Source organism: Arachis hypogaea, chromosome 1 (assembly GCF_003086295.3).
Source record: "Arachis hypogaea cultivar Tifrunner chromosome 1, arahy.Tifrunner.gnm2.J5K5, whole genome shotgun sequence".
Classification (NCBI taxonomy): Eukaryota; Viridiplantae; Streptophyta; class Magnoliopsida; order Fabales; family Fabaceae; genus Arachis; species Arachis hypogaea.
Genome location: NC_092036.1, coordinates 20051405 through 20064632, shown reverse-complemented (window position 1 = coordinate 20064632; position 13228 = coordinate 20051405).

Sequence of the window (13228 nt, the reverse complement as noted above, 5' to 3'; positions counted from 1 at the left end):
TTTTATAATTTTTTTTTTTATGAGTACCTTGGTCAAAATTTTAATATTTAGTAAAAATGAACGATTTTAAAAACTTGGTTTAAACCATAGGGATGATTTTTGTATGCAAAAAAAGGTTAGAGATGAAAACAATTTTCAGCCCTATACCTTAAGGACCAAAAATCCGTACTTAAACCCTTTATTTAAATTATAAGTATCATGCTTTGAAGTGCATTTTAAATAGTCAATTTATTAACCAGGGGTGAACATGGAATCAGATAAGATTCAGCGGTATTTATCTCCGCCATTCCCAATTTGTAAATGGCGAATAATTATTTTTGATAAATGCACTCCAATGAGATCGAATCATGAATATCACTGTAGTAATCGCAGATTTCGATCCACATATTCGTATATCATAATTAAAAAGAAATTATTATATATAACTAATATAGAGCAACCCTGATTTCCTAAACATCCCATTTTTTGGTTCCTAGAACGGTGGGGTCCTTTCTCTCTCAAATCTCACCCCCCCCACTCCCCTATCCCCTTTCCCTCACTTCTCAGAGAGGTAAAGAATTACTAACGCCCAGAGCCGGACCTCTCACCGCTAGCACTCCTCCTCTTTTAAACCTCGCCGTTTTGACTTCTCTTTATTGTCATTCCTACTTCCCTTCTGGCGACGTTTGTCGATAGCACCTTCATGTTGTGTGTTCGTTGCCCTCTTACCGTCTCCTTCATCATCGCCTCGGCTTCGCTGCCCACCTCCTTCATCATCACTCCACCACCTCCCCGGCTTCGCCTCATCATATTTGTTTTTTCCTGTTATCTTCACCTCTAATTTGTCCCCATGTTCAATCCATTGTTTATCTGTTCTTGTCGTCTGGTGGTCAGATGTCCTCCTTCTCATCTCTGTTCTATCCCTTTATCTCGCTGAAACATTCATCAGGTAAATTTTTTTGAAATTTAGATATAAAAATTATTATCCCTCTGGTGATTTACAGCTTTTTTTTCTATCTAGGAACATGTGCAAGAAGATTTAAAGTTCATAATTCAGTTTTAAGAACTGATTCACCACCCAGAGTTGCAAGACTGCATCACAAGCTGCTATTATCCATGTTTATTTTTTTAAAAAATAAGACTGGTTGATTTAATGGACATAATGCGTATCATGTTTATTTTATATACACATGAAAAAAATATTATTTTCCCCATAATGTGCATGCCTCAAAAGTGTTTCTAAAATGCGCATGGCCATTTCATTCCCAAGCATTTACGAAATGGAATTAGCCCTCCATTTTAAGGGAGGTTCACACGAAATGGGTGAGGAGTACTATTGCACGTAAGAGAACCCATTCTAAGGGAGGCAGGCACGAAATGGAGCAACTCATGTATTCAGCCAAAAAATGGAGCACTCAATGACTGACACACCATGAAATAGCAGTAGTTGTGGATTATAAATGATTTTATTCTTCATCAACTTTAAAATATAAATATCAAAAAATACTCCAAATTTAGATTCAAATAAAAATAAAAAAATAAAACAAATAAAAATATAAATTCAAATTTTGTATTTTAGTTCAAATTTCTAAAAAATTATATTTTTACGAATTTAATAAATTCAAAATGAAATAATAATTTTTTTAAAAATTCATTAAAAATTATTCTCTGACTCATTAGCATCTAAAGAGTCATAAATGAGACTTTTGATGTTGAAAAGTTAATATAAAGTTATAGCTCTTCAAAGGTGGCATATGAAATTAATACTTGGATTTTTCCAGAGTTAGAAGTAACGTATAATATATTCAAAACGTTTGTTCTACACTAAATTTTACAAATCAAAATGATAATTTAATTGATATAATATTTAATTACTTTTAAAATCATATACTGTATAATCGAATTAAGGTTAATTTGATTTCAATATTAGAAGTATGTATAATTTTGAGCTTCATTTATTTTTTTATATAAATGATCCAAAATTAAATTTATATAATATTTTATAAATGTTATCCATTAAGAGCATGAGAATGTGCAATATAATAATATGGGATAATAAAGCTCATCAAATTGGTGTAATGTTGGAAAATTTTAATTTTATAATCATCATCATATTTTATTGCATATAAGGAGTAAGAAATTCAATTAATTTAAGATTGAACATTAACTGTAGAATGAGTTATGCACAGAGCTGAATAATGTATGACCTATCACCCATATATGAGTGGCCAATTCGCGTTCACCTCCATTGAAGTCTCCATTTTGCATGTGTCAGTCACCAAATTGCTGCATTTCGTGGCTGGTATACATGAGTTGCTCCATTTCGTGCCTGCGTCCCTTAAAATGTGTTGTCTCTGATGCGCACAACACTCCCTCACCTATTTTCGTGGTGGGCACCTCCCTTGAAATGGAGGCTAATTCATTTCGTGAATGCTTGGCATGAAATGGCCATGCGCATTTCAGGAACACTTTTGAGGCATGCGCATTATGGAAAATAATGTTTTTCCATTCGTATATAAATTAAAAAAGCCAACTTTTATGAGTGTGATGTGTGTGAGATAGAATCTATGTAGCACCTAAGAATATGCCATGCGCATTTGCTTAATACTAATTAGAACTGCAAGTAGTCAATCCAACTTATGTATTAGAAAGATGTCAAGTTGTTAACAACTCGATACCTATTCTCATGAGTTTGAGAACTATATTGAGCTTGAAGTTGAGCTTTATATTTTGTATATATACACATTTATATAATTATAACAGATGAGAAAATTTGAGACAACTTTTAAAGATGTACATGAGTCATTACTAGGGAAGTAATATAAATATTTTATTTTCCCATTTTATTGAGAAGTTTTAAATATAATGTTGTTGAAATAAATACAAAGATACTTATATTTTATTAAAGAGTTTATAAAAAGAAAGTTATTAAAAAAGTTTTTAAAAAGTTTGATCTTTAAAATATTGATATAATTTTATTTGTTATTAATTATTATATTAATTACAAATATGGGAAATCATAGAATTAAATGATGCAAATTTATTGACAATAAATAATTCTATGTTATAATTTGCAAGTTATTAATAACATTTGTAATCAATTTAAATTTTAAAATTTAAAATAAAGTAATTTCATTACTTATTTTATTTTATTTTGGTGGTGAAGGATCCACCGAAAGAATAAAACCTAATTATTAATTACAACCTCTCAATCTCAGGAAAAAAGAACTTAAAAAATGTGAGACCAAATGTATAAGTTAATGTCCTTTCTTAGCCAAATATCTGCAGCATTAAATGGGGGCAATTTCTAGAAAGTTAGTGTGAATACTAAATGGAAGATAATGCCCTAATTTTTTCGGTGGTTGACGCGAGAATAGAAGGGGAAGTTGGAAGCACCGCAACAATGGAGTAGGTCGGCATGGGAGATGGCGACGACGATGCATCAAGTCATCATCATCATCATACATACAGCACTAGACGAAATTCTGATTATCAGGTATTTTACAAATTTTCAGCTACTTTAATCACATATTCACATTCACCTTTTATTGATTGGTTACCTTATTGGAGAAGATTTTCAAAAATATATCAAAAAGAAAATCTAGATTTATGAAATCAAATCAATTTCTATTAATTGACTGATTCTGTCATATTTCTGTACTGATATTGAAAAAAATCGCAAAAATGGTATCGATGCATGGGTTAAAGGCGTGTATGTGACAAGATCTTGAAAAGAAAGGAGTTCGTTTAAAGAAAAAAAAATAAAAGAAGAAGAATTGCTTTGATCAATGGCAACCAATAATAGTCATGGGTAAGAGTCTAGACTAAATTCATTACTTTTATTGTTATGTTTACTATCATGATTCAGTTTTCTTGATTCGTGCCACCAAGTGTTTTGATGAAATCCTTTGAGAGGAGATTAGTTATGGCTAATTTAGATGTACGTAAGACCAACAAATATTTGTGTCAATTCTAAATTTCAATGTATTTGTGTTTAAATTGTCTATGTTGTATCTGTTACCAGCGGACATCAAAAGAGCTAACAATAGTATTTTAGATGAGCAAATTCTACTGAAATCCGTAATTTAACACTAAGTTCCCTTTATTTCAACCCTGAGTTGAAAGAGACTGGAAGACTTCCGAAAAATAGCAAAATCAATCCTATTATCACCCCTCATAAGATATGCAAGATTACAAAAAATCACAAAAAGAGTGGCCCCAAGTCAACGTTTAATATGGAGTTGGACCCAAATATATGTCTAGATGTGTTAGATGATGACGATGATGTCATGGAACTAGATCGAACAACCATAACCCCCAAGATCTATGCAAAGTTGCTGTCCAACGGAACAATCTCTCTATCAAACGCCAAAGAATATCATCGTAGCCAAATGGCAAAGGGGAAGGTGAAACCAATATCAAAGCCATGGTTCTCTGGACCTGGTGAAAGGATATACAGGTTCCAAAATACGTTTGAGGTAAAATCATTGCACATCCATATGTATTTATATATTCTTGTAAAAAGAATAAGTTTAAAATGCCCAAATTTTGTATGTAGGCGTTCAAAGGTGTGCAACGACTATGTCAAATACCAACTGTGAAGTAGATGCACAAGTATCCCGTGGAGAAGCAGTACGAGCATAAAAAACACCAATTGCTGCACGTGTTTGTGCAGAACCAAAACCGCTATCTATTTTTTGACAGCAAAATATGCTAGTGCAAAGGAAACCAAAGGTCAAATATTCTTTTTTCTTTTATTTTTTTTATCCTAAGCATTCTAGTTGATAAATTACAAATTTTAATTGAGTGATGTGTATAGAATGCTTTAATAAGATTATTTGAACTCAAACAGAGAATAACAACTTATTTTAAGATGGATAATGACATTAACTTAAGTAAGGGACAGGTAGAGATCTTTGCATATGTTTTTATCTGGATTTATTACCAAGGTATACATTTTTTTCGTGTTATTAAATATGGTTAATATTTATTTGCTGTTTTTTTTATTGTAAAGATAGGAGGTTTTGTCCATAACACGTCAAGAAATTTTTTTCTTGAGCAAAGATCATACAGTTACTCACAAGGTAAATGTATATCAATCTAAATTAGTCATCTATATGCCCAATAACGTAATCAATTCCTAACCGTATTTATGCTTGAATTAGATAATCGAGCTTTGGTCTAGAAAATGTACTTAGAACAAAAAAATATTACACTGAAGACAACTTGGTGCCTTTCTCCCTCATTTTTAGTACGTTTTTTTATGGTTATGAAATAAGAATGTTTGGATTTCGAAATGTTTAACGATTTATATTAGTCCGTACTTTATGGATGGTTTGTATCTTTTTATTTATATGGTAACCTAAATTATAAATAATTAAAAGACTAACTACCTTTCTGGTATAAAACTAAACTATCTATTGTTATAATAATAATTTTTCTAAAATGTAATTGTTATTTAAAAATATTTTTCTAACAAAATAAGTTCTTAATCTGCGCCTGCGAGTTGGAATTATTACTAGAATTTTTTTTTATTATGTGCTCTTAATAATTAACATACTTAATATTTTTATTCTATACTTTTTATTTACATTTTTTATGACATTTAAAACAGGTTAATGTATTTCAACATCTTCAAATAAAAGAGTTAATTGATACATGTGTATCCGATTATATGAGAAAATACCCTTCACTTCAATATATAAGCTCTTGTTCTTATCTTTTTAGTTAGCATAGAACTATTTATATTTTTTTTTTACACCTTTATTGAATAATGTATTGCATTCAAATTTACATTCCCATTAAAGATAATGATCATTGGTATCTAATGGTCATAATCTTGGAACTAAAAGTTATTTTCTATTTGGACTCTAATCTGTTACCTAAAAGCAAGAAACAATGGACTGAATTTACTACACTCTAGTTCTGATCTAGACCATTTCAATTGATGTGCCTCTGTGTCAATGATACCTCCTTGCAAATAATAATGCTATTCATGTTTCATAGATTATTGTTTTGTCTTAGATTATTTCTTTATCATATTTGAAGCTTGTCCTTTTGAGCATGGTGAGTTCTCTGGTGGTTGGTCTTCTCAAACAATTGAAGTAGTTCACGATGTGCAGCCTCCCCCAACATGCCAGGAAGATTCTGCCTTATAGGTACTAAACTGGTTCAATATGGAATATTCATTCAATCCATGATACCAACTAAGATGACAATGCCAATCATTTTATTTCTTATATGTTTTAGAATTTTGTAAAACCTTGTTATTTGCTTCTTTTATTGGGCTCTCTAGTGACCTCCTGATTTTAAATTTGTTTTTTCTCTTTTTATTTACTGCTTTTAGATTTCTGAAAATCAAGTACTAATCATAACTATCATAGACTGATTTTGGAACCTCCAATAAATTGAGAAAGACAATTATGGACAACACTAGTGAGCATTGGATTCAACTCAACGAACTCAACCAACCATAGTTTATTTGTTATTTATATGCCTTAGTTTACAGTATCTAGTTTTAATAGTGTTAAGTTGAGATAGTTAAATGCTTGTTGCAATTTATATTATTTGATACTAGTTTTCAGATTATTTAATTGCTTAACATTTATGAAATATTGTGGCAATTTATCAAATGACATTATTCCAGTATGAAATTGATACTAATTTTTTGCCTATTTTATCGAGTTGTTTTAACATAATTGGATCATCGTTGACAATGCCTGAAATTTGGGTATGAAAGAAACTAGACTTTTATCTGCAAGTTGTGCAGAGATAAAATGATGATTTTTTGAACAACAATTATTAAATGATCCCATTATTGGATGAATTCACACAAGGTAATGGTGAGTGCACTTTATACCAGATAACAGAGTTGTATCTTGAGGAGGAGGCTGGAGTTCTAAGAAGGAAGCGCTCCATTCGTTACATGGTGAACATTATTGTTGACAAGCCTGTGCATATTAAATGTAAAAGTGAATGGAGGTGGAGGTAAAGTGATTACGTAGTTGGTTGTGGAGGAAGGGTAACTGAGCTAGTTGCTAAATTACCAGACAAAGGCCTAGACAATAGAACTGTGAAAATTGTTGGCTTATTAAGTGTAGGTATCAACATGGAGGCTAAAAAAGGAGTATTCAGTATTATATTTCAATTATAACTCTAATATATTTCAATTATTTTCTTAATCAAGTAAAATTTAAGTGTTCAATTAATTAAAGATGAAAGGAGTATTCAGTATTATAGAAAAGTTTATATTTTAATTGGTTCCACCTTTGAGACATTATTCACTTCTTCATATGGGCTATGAACTCAATAGTATAGTACATGATCTACTATACTTTAGCTGTTGCTGAATTCATCAAAAGATTATATAATTGTGAGGGAGAAACTACTAGAAAAGAAAATATGAAAGGATAAAAAAAAATAGTTCACTATGTGTTGCACTTTTCAACTTCTATCAACCCTATCCTAATGCAAGTTTAGAATTTCAAATACCCAAGGGTCTCTTCCCATGCTTGTAAATGGATCCAGTTAGCAAACTCTTAAGTTTAGAATTCTATCTTAAAGACTATAGCACAAGACAGATAATCATTATGTTTATACATGATCAATTTGATAATACCACTTTCATATAGGAGATTTAACTCTCAATATAAAGCACATTTACAACAAAATCTTATCAAATTAGAAGTGAAATTATAAAAAATACTCCATAAAAGATTGTAAAGAATCATATTACACACTTGGCTGCACTTTTTAAATGGACATTATTGAAGTAAAATTATGGGGTTGAAATATTTCACTGTTGTTAGTCAACATTTCTTAAGCAAAATCTAAAAAAATATAGGTAATTTCTCTAGTATTCGAAGTGATGTCGATGAATAAATAAAGTATTTAAAATAAAAATTTAAGAAAAGCACTAGCAGCTGATTTGATGTTACCTCTACTTCACATCCCTAATGTCATCAACAACATACTAATTACAGCCTCAAATATTTACTATATCAGACTTAGTATATGATCAAATTAAATGTCTGAGAATGCTATATGAATACAACCCAACCAAACCATACAATCTCATTATAACAAAATTAAAGGAGAAAAAAATATAACCCCTTATAATTAACAATCTGATTACAAATCAATTGCACATGTAAACCCTACTCTCCAATTTATGAATAACCTCATAAAAGCATGTCTTACCCTCAGAGGTAGGCCGTAAAGTAAACTCTAGAAAATGATTGAGCTTCCTGTACAGAGAATTTCACATACCCAACCACCTCAACTTTTCATATCTAATACTTAAGATATCATACCATCTTAAGATACCATACCATAGCTATCAATAACTAAATGATATCTCCTAAACAAATAAAGCAATCTAATAATGAAAAGGAAACAAAGGAAATTTAAGAAACAATAACACCAGCAGCACCAGATCTAACTAGTACAAAATGAATTTCATTAACCCTATTAAACACAGTGAATAACTTATTCACCCTGTTCTAAAATTTAAAAGCTTCAAAGTGATGTAAACATGTTCCAAATCAAAATCTAAAAAAAAATAGAAAAAAAACAAAGGAATTTAAACTCTTCTTTGGTTGATGCAATGGATGGTTCACAACTCTGTGTCATCGTCATCATTCGCCCCTGAAATTTAAGAGATATTTTTAAATTTATAAAAAAAAGGAAAGTATAGTAAAAAGTAAAAATAAATTTAAAACATTTTATATCATCAAAATCGAAATCCATTGAAGACTCAGTCTCGCCACCACTCTCTTCGTAATATGTTGAGGAGCTAAATATTCCTGGATAATAGTTATAATAGGAAGGTTAATGAGATACCAAACAATATTATACGTAACAAATATACTCAACAAATTTATTGTACTTACATATTCATCATCAAACCATTCGGTGTGAACATACTCATCACTTTCAGCATCTATCAAGGAGTAGTCTTCACCCTCACCATTCTCCACATTGTCACCATCAAATTGGGGAGTCCTTTCATCCATTTTTCTCATGAAACATGTAGTTATATTATGAACTCCTTTGCGACAGTAGCTGCAATGCTTAGGCTTCCTTGTGGTCTCTGTCTCAAAACTTCTATTCTTTTCACGGCCTTCATATATGTATTCCGCATGTCCTTCCATCATGTTATCGTTTCACTATGAGCCTTAATCTATAAAAGTATATTTACCAATTCATTAAATACATTCCTTTTTAGGCTCCTTTCATTCATAACTTGTTTACACCAATGTGCCAAACATGCACGCCAACTGATAGCTAAGGGATCCTTGATGAGCGGATATTTTATACGCTTTTTGGGGGTAATTTCATGTAGATTTTAGTATGTTTTAATTAGTTTTTAGTAGAATATCATTAGTTTTCAGGCAAAAATCATATTTCTGGACTTTACTATGAGTTTGTGTATTTTCTGTGATTTCAGGTATTTTCTGACTGAAATTGAGGGAGCTGAGCAAAAATCTGATTTAGGCTGAAAAAGGACTGCTGATGTTGTTAGATCCTGACCTCCCTGCACTCGAAATAAATTTTCTGGAGCTACAGGAGTCCAATTCACGCGCTCTCAATTGGGTTGGAAAGTAGACATCCAGGGCTTTCCAGCAATATATAAGAGTCTATACTTTGCGCAAAGATAGACGACATAAACTGGCGTTCAATGCCAGTTCCATGTTGTAGTCTGGCGTCCAACGCCAGAAACAGGTTACAAGTTGGAGTTCAACGCCCAAAACACGTTACAACCTGGCGTTCAACTCCAGAAACAGCCCAAGCACGTGAGAGGCTTAAGTCTCAGCCCCAGCACACACCAAGTGGGCCCCAGAAGTGGATTTATGCACCAATTATCTTAGTTTACTCATATTCTGTAAACCTAGGTTACTAGTTTTCTATTTAAACAACTTTTAGAGACTTATTTTGTACCTCATGACATTTTCAGATCTAAATTTTATACACTTTGACGGCATGAGTCTCTAAACCCCATTGTTAGGGGTGAGGAGCTCTGCAGCGTCTTGATGAATTAATGCAATTATTTCTATTTCTCCATTCAAACGTGTGTATTCCTATCTAAGATGTTTATTCGTGCTTAATTATGAAGAAGGTGATGATTCGTGACACTCATCACCTTCCTCAATCCATGAACGTGTGCCTGACAACCACCTCCGTTTTACATCAGATTGAATGAGCTTCTCTTAGATTCCTTAATTAGAATCTTCGTGGTATAAGCTAGAATTGATGGCGGCCACTCTTGAGGATCCGGAAAGTCTAAACCTTGTCTGTGGTATTCCGAGTAGGATTCAAGGATTGAATGGCTGTGACGAGCTTCAAACTCGCGATTGCTGGGCGTGATGACAAACGCAAAAGGATCAATGGATCCTATTCCAACATGATCGAGAACCAACAGCTGATTAGCCGTGCTGTGACAGAGCATCTGGACCATTTTCACTGAGAGGATGGGAGGTAGCCACTGACAATGGTGACACCCTACATACAGCTTGCCATGGAAGGAACTTTGCACTTTGGAATTGAGTTGAATATTACATTACAGGAATTCAGAAGACAAAGCATCTCCAAAACTCCAACATATTCTCCATTACTGCATTACAAGTAATTAATTCACGCTCTTTTATTTTTCTAATAATTCAAACTGATAATTTTAATTGAAATCCTGACTAAGAATAATAAAATAAACATAGCTTGCTTCAAACCAATAATCTCCGTGGGATCGACCCTTACTCACGTAAGGTATTACTTGGACGACCCAGTGCACTTGCTGGTTAGTTGTGCGGATTGCAAAAGTGTGATTGCAATTTCGTGCACCAATCCTCCATCAAGCCGCCTATGTCATCATATCCTCCAGCAAGTATATGACTACATGGAATACTTATGGAGTCCCATCTCATGCATGAGCATTTAAATTCATCTTGCTCTTCATGAAAAGACACATGTCATATCATGTTAGACTTGTAAAATTTTGACACCTGATATATCATACAAGAACTTGTTTTCTTTTTATATATAACCTTCAATGTGCTGGCCTTGTGAACCATTGAACAGAACAACATAAAAATTTTCGGTTGAATGTGTGTCTGCATCACAGGTTGTCCAGTTGATGATTTAAAATCTACCAAATCCTCTCTGTGTCGTATGTAGCTCAAACAACGGTGGAAGTGTTAAAAAAATTTTGCCAAATTATGGCATGATTTAAGATATCTTTTTGGACAACATGTAGACTTTCATACATCAAAGTTGTTCTAAACCCAGAAAAAAATTTTCCTCGTATATGAGCAGTAGCTCACATGTTTCTTTTGCCATACATATCTATTATCCATTCGTGATCTTCCACCCAAAGCATCCAACCATTTTTTCTCACTTTTATTCAAACACATCAACTTCGTAATCACCCAACATTAACTTTGTAAACATTTTCGTAAATTGAAGTTTGTAAATATTGCTTGTTGCATTACGCATCAAGTGCTATGCACATAACCTATGATGTGCATTGGAAAATACTTCCTGAATAGCGATAGCCATCAATGGATGACCATTCGTAAATACTGAAGTCGGTGTCTTTAATTCCCTTCATCGCTATGAGAAGTTGTTTTAATAACCACACATATATACTTTTTCTCTCATTCAAAACTATCGCAGAACCAAATATAGTGGTTTGATGATGGTGGTTAACTCCCGAGAATATTACCGCCAGCAATCTGTATATATTCTTCTTATATGTAGCATCAAATGTTAGCACATTTTCAAACAGATCGTAGTCCAACTGATACCGGCCATCACACTAAAAAATTTGCTGAAACACACCTTCTCTGCCATTCTCAACACTATATAACAAGTTTTGATCCCTTTCTACTAGCGTTTTCAGGTAAGCCATTACAGAGTTTAAATCATCAGGTAATTGTCTTCTTTACTTTGCAACTTGGTTATGCATATCCTTAATTGAAAAATTAACATTCTCATACCCACCACACTGGCTAGCTAATGACCCAAATATGTTTGGTATGCTGATCCCCACCTCTTTCATATGGTTCATTTGACTAATGTCAAGCTCAGTTATTTTCTTATGAGATCTTAACATTCTTGCTAACTTTGGGACAACAAACTCATGGTTGTGTTCATCACAAAAATCTCTCACTACCCAACTCTCAGTTATCACATACAAGAAAACATGAAGTCTATTCATACAACCACATCTTGTCTCTGGTTTTGACTCCCTAACTCGATTTTTTAGCTTGTTCCATTTTTCTAACCTATAGCCTTCACAAAAACAAACATATATTTTTTTCTCTAACTTTTCCATCAACTTTTCTACTGCTAATCTTTCACACACTGAAGCCTCTCGTCTTGGCATATGAATTATAAAATTCGAATGTCAAGCCAAGATCAGCAAAGTGAAAGTGATAAATATTTTCTATAGATAGACCTGAGAAATCGATCTTACTAATATCTTCCTAAGAGCTGATATGATATTGATCCATATCCACCGCGTCAGAAGTTGCATCGATCTTCATCGACATGATCACTAACATTATTCCTATTTTCATCCATTGTGTGTCTGACTATTCGATGCTAACTATAATTTATGGTGACTTAAGTTAATTACCCCGTAAAATAGCACAAATTAGTTAAAAATTTATAATCAAATAATCAAACTAACCAATGACCATTGAATTTGCAAATATAATCACAATAATAATTTTTGAATTTGCAAACAGACTAACAAAACTAAACAACAATAACAAATAAAAAATAGAACAAAAATTATAACTAGAACATCAAAAATAGAATAAAAAACACAAAAATTAAAATCAGAATCATAAAAATAAATTCAAAATTTTTTTAATCCTCATCAAACAAAACCCAAAAAATTCAAACAACCAAATAAAAAGGAACAAAAAATGAAATTAATGAAGTAAATTCATACTTAAAACTGAGGTTTTATTGGAACTCTCGAAGTGGAGAAGAAGGGAAAGATGGAGCACCACGGCGCTGACGACGACTCGAAAAGTGAAGAAAAAAGAGAGAAGAGAAAAGAGAAGACGGAGAGAAAGAACCTAGAAACGACGTCGAAAAATGGGCTGAGACCGGTAACAAGTGCTGGATTAGACAGTGACGGTGACGACAAAGACAAGAAAAAAATGAAATGGATGGTGATAGTTCTGGATAAATTAAAGAGTGCGATGAGTTTACAAAAAAAAAAAAGAATTAAGATTCCACTTGA